Source organism: Sminthopsis crassicaudata, chromosome 3, assembly GCF_048593235.1.
Source record: "Sminthopsis crassicaudata isolate SCR6 chromosome 3, ASM4859323v1, whole genome shotgun sequence".
NCBI lineage: Eukaryota > Metazoa > Chordata > Mammalia > Dasyuromorphia > Dasyuridae > Sminthopsis > Sminthopsis crassicaudata.
Window position 1 is genome coordinate 348,333,150 of NC_133619.1, and position 9,325 is coordinate 348,342,474.

General features: G+C 40.1%; 1 non-coding gene across 1 annotated transcript; it reads right to left on the reverse strand.

Annotated features, from left to right (window-relative positions):
- Positions 1-1,226: 1,226 nt before the first annotated feature.
- On the reverse strand, positions 1,227-1,417 carry LOC141565304 (U2 spliceosomal RNA). Its single transcript, XR_012488977.1, has one exon. It is a non-coding gene; the product is annotated as a U2 spliceosomal RNA (small nuclear RNA).
- Between the last annotated feature and the right edge of the window lie 7,908 nt (positions 1,418-9,325).

The following is a 9,325-nucleotide window of genomic DNA, read 5'->3' on the forward strand; positions in this document are numbered from 1 at the left end:
GAAGGGAAAGGGACCCGTATGTGCAAGAATGTTTGTGGCAGCCCTCTTTGTAGTGGCCAGAAACTGGAAATTCAGTGGATGCCCATCAATTGGAGAATGGCCAAATAAATTGTTCTGTAAGAAATGACCAACAGGATGATTTCAGAAAGGCCTGGAGAGACTTACATGAACTGATGATGCTGAGTGAAATGAGCAGGACCAGGAGATCATTGTATATTTCAACAATACTATATGATAATGCATTCTGATGGATGTGAACATTTTCAACAATGAGATGAACCAAATCAGTTCCAATAGAGCTACTGCTCTGAACTCTGAACTGAACCAGCTACATCCAGCGAAAGAACTCTGGGAGAAACTATGAACCACCACGTAGAATTCCCACTACCTCTATTTTTGTCTGCCTGCATGTTTGGACATGTATACATATATTGTATTTAATATATACTTTAACATATTGAACATCAATCTGCCATCTGGGGGAAGGGGGTGGAAGGAAGGAGGGGAAAAATTGGAAAAAAAAAAAAAAAAAAAAAAAAAAAAAAAAAAAAAAAAGCTTGGCAATTATCAATGGTGTCAAATCACCCATGTATCTGGGAAATAAAAAATTATTTAAAAAAAATTCATAGGTTAATTGCTCCCCTATCCAGGAGTGTAGTGAGACTGGGGGGGAGGGGAAGGTCTCTATGCACCATGGCCTATATTGTTTATTAACCCCTTAATATTTTTACGGTGCATTGTTACTCTTAAACCTTTTGATTGTTGTATAGATTAGATTATCCTGGTGTACATTTCTGATGGGATGCTTGGCTCCTGGTAGAAAATTTTTCATATCCCTGTGCTTTTAGAGTTGCGTTTAGCAATTTAACAATTTAGTAATTTCCAGTACACCGGGGTCGAAAACACGCTTCTTCTTACTGGCTCCTTGAAGATATCTTCGGGAGATTGTAGGAAATTTCTCTGGCCAACTTGGCTCTCTGTTTCTCACACTAAGTCATAAAGTGTCTGAACAAAGCCTGGAGTGCGGAAATGGAAAGTGGGATCGCCAAAAGGAACGAAAGAATCTAGAAAATGTCTCTACCAAATGCTACAAAATGGTAGAAGAAAAAGGAGTACGTAAATACGACAGGCAGTCTTGGACAACTCCGTAAGGTTAGCAAAAAACGCAGAGCTATGAAAAGTAAGGATTCATGTTTCTTTTTTTCCAACCAGTAAATTCTCCCAGAGGGAGGTGCACCGTTCCCGGAAGTACTACAATACCGGGTCGATGCGTGGAGTGGACGGAGCAAGCTCCTATTCCATCTCCCTGCTCCAAAAATCCATTTAATATATTGTCCTCGGATAGAGGACGTATCAGATATTAAACTGATAAGAACAGATACTACACTTGATCTTAGCCAAAAGGCCGAGAAGCGATAACCAGCCTCGTCCGCGCTCACCTACCCCCCGAAAAACACTACCCTTTACACACGCGGCGACAAAACGCACTTCCAACAAGACTCACCTTACTCCCACAACTCTCACAACACAACATACAGCTCCAACGCCACTCTTGCGCGCGCTCACACACACTCCAATCGCCACAAACGCGCCACAAAGCAGAACTTTGTCAAATTCTAGCGCTTTCGTCGCAAGACAAGCCCTTTTCCTGACACCCAGAAAACCTTGCTCACTCCGACGCTCTTCATTTGCATAGCCCTCCCACTTGCGCAACCGGCCGACCAATGGCTCCCCTGAGGGCGGTGCGAAAGCGCAGAGAGGGCACCGAAGCCAGAAATTTTCGTGCACACACCTACAAGATTTTTTCGCCTTCCTCTCTTCTTCCGCCCCTGCTGGTCGCGGAGAAAACCACCTCGCAGAAACAGGAAGTAGAGCCGGCGCCCCCTCACCAGGCGGTGAGTTCTGGGGAACTTCCCAGAGCCCTCCGTTACTGGCTCCTTGAGTGCCCCACGGCCTTGTCACATTCCCTGAGCAGGGCTCGGGGGATGGGGGACTGGGGGAGGGAGGACGGCAGTTCCCTACGAGATGGGGCGCTCCTGGGCAGCAGCAAGCACGTCCCAATCGGGATTTAAGACAAAAATCTGTGATCAAAACTGCACGCATACCCGATTTGTTGGCCATTTACTTCTCCATCTCATTTTATAAATGTGGTAACTGAAACAAATAGTATTAAACGATTCACCCAAAGGTCACACAGCTAGTAAGTGGGGTCATATGTGAACTCAGATCTCCTTAACTTTAGGCCTGGCCCTCTTCACTTGGCCACCTAACTGTCCTCCCCCCAAAAAAAAATCCTTCAATAAGCCTCACTGGGATCTGTAAATTGTATTGTTCTTTCCTAGCATAGTCGATCACATAATCACTACTTTAGAAAAGTAGGACATTTTCTGAAAAAGCAAATTGCTCAGTTCTATAACCCCCCAAAACTGCTGCTCTTATCACACCTTTTTCTGTTTCTTCACTGCTACTTTCTCATTCTCTTCCATCTCTATTCTGAAATCCCAACCCCTCCGGAGAACTACTTTCCTTTACTTCACTAAATACCCCCTTTACAAATTTAACATGTTTTGGGATCCTGATTGGTGAAATCCATAGCAAGGACTTCCCAAATGGAATATGGGGTGCCTATTAGGATGAAAGCCATACCAGAGGGGGTAAAAGTCATTACAAGGAACATAAATAATGTCGTGTCTAACTCAAACCTACCAGCACACAGCATTGAATGTCTAAACATCTAAACACCGGAACTGGCCTTGCACCAGGTTCTGGAATCTTGCACAATTTCCAAGCGATAAATCAAAACATTAGCCAAATCACATTAATGTATGCACGATGTATTATTTGCTTAATATATGCATGATATATTATTTGCTTAATGTATGCATGATGTATTGTTTGCTTAATGTATGCATGATGTATTATTTGATTAATGTATGCATGATGTATTATTTGATTAATGTATGCATGATGTATTATTTGATTAATGTATGCATGATGCTTCCTCTTTGATTTCTATAATTACCATGGGACTTTTTTGGGGGTCTTTTATGGGGATTCACAGAATAGCCTATCTGATCATCTGAATGGAAGGGATCAGAGATCCAATGAATTGTTTGGTGACTACAGGTATCCCCATATGACTATTAAATCGCTTATATAATCATAATAAAGCTTGGCTCTTTCTTTGGTATAATTAGCATGAGGATTTTGGGGAGTGTTAGAGTTTCCTTAGTTGGGGAATTCCTGTCCCTATATGTGTTTTCTTATACAAATGAAATTTATTGAAAAGTTTTATTCTTTTCCCTAATAAAAATGGAAATTTCAAGGTTTACTTGTTTTATCAGATAAACCAGTTCCAATTTGTTTTTTATTCAAGAGTTTGTGACCTCCCAAGTAATCACACCTGCCTAACCTGTGCATAGCTTGCAATAATTCCAAACTGTACTTTTGAAGGCATTCTTGCCTGCTTAATCTGCACTCAGTCTGCAGTAATTTGTGTCATTCTGACCTGGCACAAACCCCCACTTCAATTTGCTCTTCAGACTGCTGTAGGAGCAGAGATGCTTGAGTCATATGGGAATGGATCACTCATATGGAGTGATCAGCCACATGCCTGGACAGGAGGAGAGACAGTTTGAGAATGTTAAAATTTGTCCTTGAACCAACTTTCACATAGTCCCTTCACACACTGACTAATTTGTCTACTTTTTGTATTTATTTATGTTTGAGCTTCAACTTAACTTTTACTTCAACTTCACTTCGGAAGAACACAAGTGTCTTTGTCTTTCTTTCTCTCCTTTTTCATGATCAATGTGAGAGCCAGAACAGCTGATCTGATTTCTGGCATTTCCTGATTTTCTTTTAGGTGGCTTTCAAATTTACTTAGGCAGTCAAGTTTTACTATGTCATTCACAGATGACCACAGTGTAAGCCAAACGACATCCTAAAATGAAATACTTCCTATAAACCATCCCACATTTCCCCATCCTCAAAAACCTTCAACATGATCTGTACAATTCTGCAATTGTCCTTTAATCAATGAGAGAGTTAGTCCTGTCTGCTCCCTTTCTTGACTGTTGCTCTTCCTTCTAATTTTTAAATATTATAATTTCATGATATATTTAAAAGAAATAGCAAGTTGCACTTAAGGGATTTGTAATTTCATGTGTAATCATCTTTGTACTATATTATGGAAATGTCTGGTTTATTCCATAAAATAAAAACAGAATAGATTAAAAAATAAAGTAACATGCTGAATTTATTATGCTTTTTTTTCTATAATGAACTCAACATAACAACAATGTAACATTGACAGTTGGATATGTGTGGGAAAGGATGCTAGATCCCTAGCCCCTTACCCAAATTGACTCTAGATACAAACAGAAAGCATTTATTCAGTTCTTGCAAGTAGGCCAGCATACCAACTGGGCAGTTCAACATGGTGTGTGGCCTAGTGCAGAAGCAGAAACTGAATTATAGAGCAGAAAAGATCTGGATCCCCCAACAGGAAGCTGTTGATTTTTAAATTAACTGGTTCTCAAACAAGGAATTGGCTATTAACCAATGGACAACAATGCTTGTTCCTAGAGATCACATGATTTCCTTTTGCCCTACAGTCTCTTCATTTGTCCCATTCAGATATAACCTCTTTGTATATGGAAATGGTCTTTTAAAAAACATCTCTCTGTTTTTAAAGCCATATACCTTATTTATACTCTTCCCCAATTTTTAAATTAGAAAATAATTGAATATATTAACATCAATACGCAGAACCAAGAATATTAACATTATTAGAAATAAAAGAAATGGATTGAACACAATTCCTACAAGATAGAACAACCCACAAACCAGAAGGATTCTTTACAAGGAAGGTCACCACAGTATTTGGACAAGGTAGTAATGATGTAATATAGATTCTAAGGGAGAAAGCAATAATTTTAAAGTTCCCTGACCTTAGGGGCTTTTATTCTAACAATCTGTCAGTAATTCTAAATCTTCTGGTTTGGAATCTGTGATCCTAAGGTCCTCTGATCTAAGAATGCTATTGTGTCAATGATGAAAGTCCTCTGGCCTAGGAATATAATAATACTTCTTCCCTTAGACGTTAGGGAAGATTTATTAATGATCCTAAGACTATAATTCTAACAATCTGTCAATGATTTCAAATCTTCTGGTTTTAGAATAGTCCTACAAACATTACTGTCCGTTGGTCAAGGATAATCAAATTCCTGAGACCACTCCTTGGTTCTACTTCCTAGGCCATACAATTAGCCTATCAATGACATGAAGAACTGGATAAAGGTATCTCTGTTAGGTTTTTGTTGCCCCTATAACCCAATGCCTTGGCTAACAGTACAAACCAGAATTGGGTTGAGGCACCCAGGCGTATATTCTGCTGACAGGTGTGCACTAGGTCTTCCAGCAAGAGAATTATGGCACAAACAGTCACACACTGAATATGTGCCAAAAACAGGGCAAGCACTCCCCTCCTCTAGAAGGGCTATTGCTGAGGCATGAGACCATGAGGGAAACAGAGAACAGTTGGGGGGAAGATATAAGGGAAAAGGGACAAGGGAGAAAGAGGGATGATGGGAGACATCTTGAGAGAGAGACATCATGGAAGACATCATGAGCTGTACCAAATAAAGTGTGCCTGCTGCAGCCTTCATCAGGCGTGGTGATTGACTATCTTGTCTCCTGTATCCGGAAACATCTGAAGAGTTGTTGGGGCGACTGGGTAAGGAAAGATACTACTCGGTTAGGAGTAGCCTAACATATCTCCTTGCTAAACTCTTGGACTGCTTCAAATGGTGCTACAATTACAATAAACTTTGCCCCCTGACTTGAGATGGGTTCAACTCTACAAATTCTTTTGAGAAACATGGAACACCCAATTTGTGACCCCCCCAATCTTTTAGGGTCTCTTTGATGAGGACAGGGTAGTGAAGGAGAGGTGTAGCAGGAATGGGTGAGAGTTTCCTTGTTCCCCAAGGTGGGGGCTCATAGCAAAGGAAATTTGCTTACTCAAAGGCTTTTATTGTTAAAGAGACACCAAGATAAAGGCATTCTCAAGAGAGCAGTGATTTTTCAAAGAGGCATTTTCTAAAGGCCTGTTTTATACAGGAATCTAAGAACAGGGAAGACCATTTGAGTTTGTATATGAAAAGAGACTTTCTCTGGAGACTCATCCTGTCTCCAGAGGATGTAAGACCATTTGAGTTTGTACAACTTTTTCTTGGTGATTTTACAAAACTTTACAGGGCTGTTTCAGGTCAGAGTTTTGCTCTCATTATCTTCCCAACCTCAACAGTAAGACATGTGTGGGATGCAAAGATCCTAAAAAATTGACTGCTCAAAGACATGGTACAAAAAAATCATAAAATTTCTTTATTTTGATTCTAGAGAGAAGTGGCAGCAGTCCCTTCACCAGAAAGTCTGGAGCAGGGAAAGCCAATTTTACAGAAGGAGGATAGTTATATAGTGCTGCACAAGAAAAATCCAATCAAAAAGAAAAGAAAGAAAAAGAAACGAAATGCAAACAAATAACATCAAAAAAGGCGAAAATACATGGTGTGATCCACATTCAGTCCTCACAGTCTTCTCTCTGGGTGCAAATCTATTGGAATCGTCCTGAATCACTTCACTATTGAAAAGAGCCATGTCCATCAGAATTGATCATTGTATAATCTTGTGTCGAGTATTATAATCTCCTAGTTCTACTCACTTCACTTAGCATCAGTTCATATAAGTCTCTCCAGGCCTTTCTGAAATCATCCCACTGATAGTTTCATATAGAACAATAATATTCCATAACATTCATATACCATAACTTGTTCAGCCATTCCCCAATTAATGGGCATTCACTCAGTTTCCAGTTTCTTGCCACTACATAAAAAGCTGCTACAAACATATTTGCACATGTGGGTCTCGTTTCCTTTTTTATGATCTTTCTACCTTTTTAAAGTGGACCAATAATGTTACTAGATGATTTATTGACTAGTGGGTGAATTAGATTTTCGTGAGACATGGGCAACTCAGTCAGGAGAGTTTTGCTGAACTGAATCAACTCTGAGTGTCTTCAATCCACGTCTTTATTGAATTGTCTCCCATGATGTCTAAATTAATTTTCTTTTCTTCACTATGGAAACCTGCAAGTGTTCCATTTCAACAAAGTTATTTTGTACAAAATCCTCCTAGTATACAAACAGGATCTGGCCAAAAATCCTGATTTTTAGAAATTTGCTACTCAGTAGATACTGATGATATTGATGATAGATAATTTGATGAGATTGGTGTAGGCACATCAAAGGATGGGATTTGGTCATGAGTGAAATGGGAAACCGAGAACTTCTCAGAATAATAACTGCAGAAAATTCAAAACTCAGTACCAAGGGGCTGTTAACCTAATGCAAAGACTTGTTCTAGCAGAAATATTTAAGATAGTTTCCTGGACCTTTATTTAACTGCTTAGGGAAAAACATGACTAATTATTTAATGGCCTCCAAACTAGCTATCTCTATTTGTAGATTGAGGAAGCCTGAAGTAAACTAGGTTTCCTTGGTTATTCTAGCTTAATGGATCACTTACCTCTAAATAAATCTTATTGTGAGGAATTATAAGGTTCCTCATAAAATTATTACAATAACCTAAATTAGTTTATGAATTATAATTATAATTATAAATTAGTTTGGAAAATGACATTCTTTGTTCAAACTTTATAATAGAATGCCCATACTAACTCAAGTATTTGTAAACCTTGTAAGGCTCATCACCCTAAACTTATAAACTTAGGCAAACACACCCGCCACAAGCTAACTATATTGCCTTGGCTAGAATTGAACAAATCTGTGCTATTTCCACCTGAGCAGGCAGTGAAAATTAACCGGATAAGGGAAGGTTATGACTATATAATCCCCCTTAATTTCCGTGACTCTGGAGAACTCCAGTGAATGGACCATTTGCTTCTCTAGAGAGTTTAATGAAACTTCTGATTCTTACTTTAAGAAATCTGCGTAGTCATTTTGAAATTGCCATACCTCACAGTCATGTGCTGAATTCACAATGGCCTTCCTTTTACCCGAAAGTTGTTTTTTGTTTTGTTTTGTTTTTTAATTTAAGAGAATTGGTTATAGACAAAATTAAGAAATAAAATAGACACCAGGAGTGGCAAATACAAAGCAGATTTGGGAAAGGAAAGACAGGGATTTCTAACAATGAAAATGGAAAAGACAAGTTCCTCAATATAACTCACAATTAACCTCTTGCTTAAGAAAGGGAATAAATACACCATGAGTGGAAGTACACCAGAGGAGTTTAGGCCCCTAAAAGAGTTAGTAGGTGGAAAGACACCATTAGGCATAGAGGAAGGATGGAGTAAGAAGACACCATGAGGCAGAACTGGACCTTCTTCCCTCCTGTCCTCCCTCCCGCTCCCTTCCAGTAGGCCTCAGACAGATTTAAATTTCCAGGGGGGGGGGGGCGGAGGGGGAGGGGAAGGAGAAGGGGGGGAGGGGAAGGAGATGGGGAAGGTTGGGTTGAGGGGTTTTTTTGGATCTAACTCCACCTGCAAACGTACGTAGGATCACAGAAGACCTCTACAGGGCGTGGGATTTTAAGGTTGGGCTGATGCTCATCAGCGCCCTTCCTGCTAGTCTCTGAGAGTAACTGGAGGCTTTCTCCTATATGAGGCAGGACCGCATCAGATCTAAGTCTGCTTGCAGTTTTTGTTGAGGGCGGTAGCCCCTTTGGTATTCCTTGTTTGATCTCCAACTTCCTTTGGGACTTGGACTTTGATACAAGATCTGGTCAAACTAGTCTGGGCTTGTACCCAGCCCCCCACTGGATCTGAGCTGGCTTGGATAAAGCCCGCCAAAAATCTGGCCTTCTAGGAATTAACCTGAGCTCCGCCCATTACTTCTTCAAGCAGATAAAAAGAGCAAAGCTAGAACCATCTTTGGTTCAGAGATTTGAAAGATGCCAGCCAAGATGCTCGCATCAGAGATTCTCTGTCCCCGCCGCTTTCGCCTATATCTTCCTCTATCTAAAGCCTTTTACTAACCAGACCTTAACCTTGCTTCCAAACCCTGCAATAAACATCTTTTACCCATCTAGGTTTTCGGGCCTGTAAATTCATTTACAGGGGACTCTCGCAGCCACTAGACCTGACTTAACTTTGTATCCTTGTGCCGAATCCTAAGGGGGTTGCAGGGGAGCTCCATGTGACTCCCTGTACCCCGAATCCTGCCACTAGACCTCACTTAATCCTATTGAGGTATATACCTCATTATTAGGTATTTATCTCATGATTTGGTTCAAGTTACCTCAT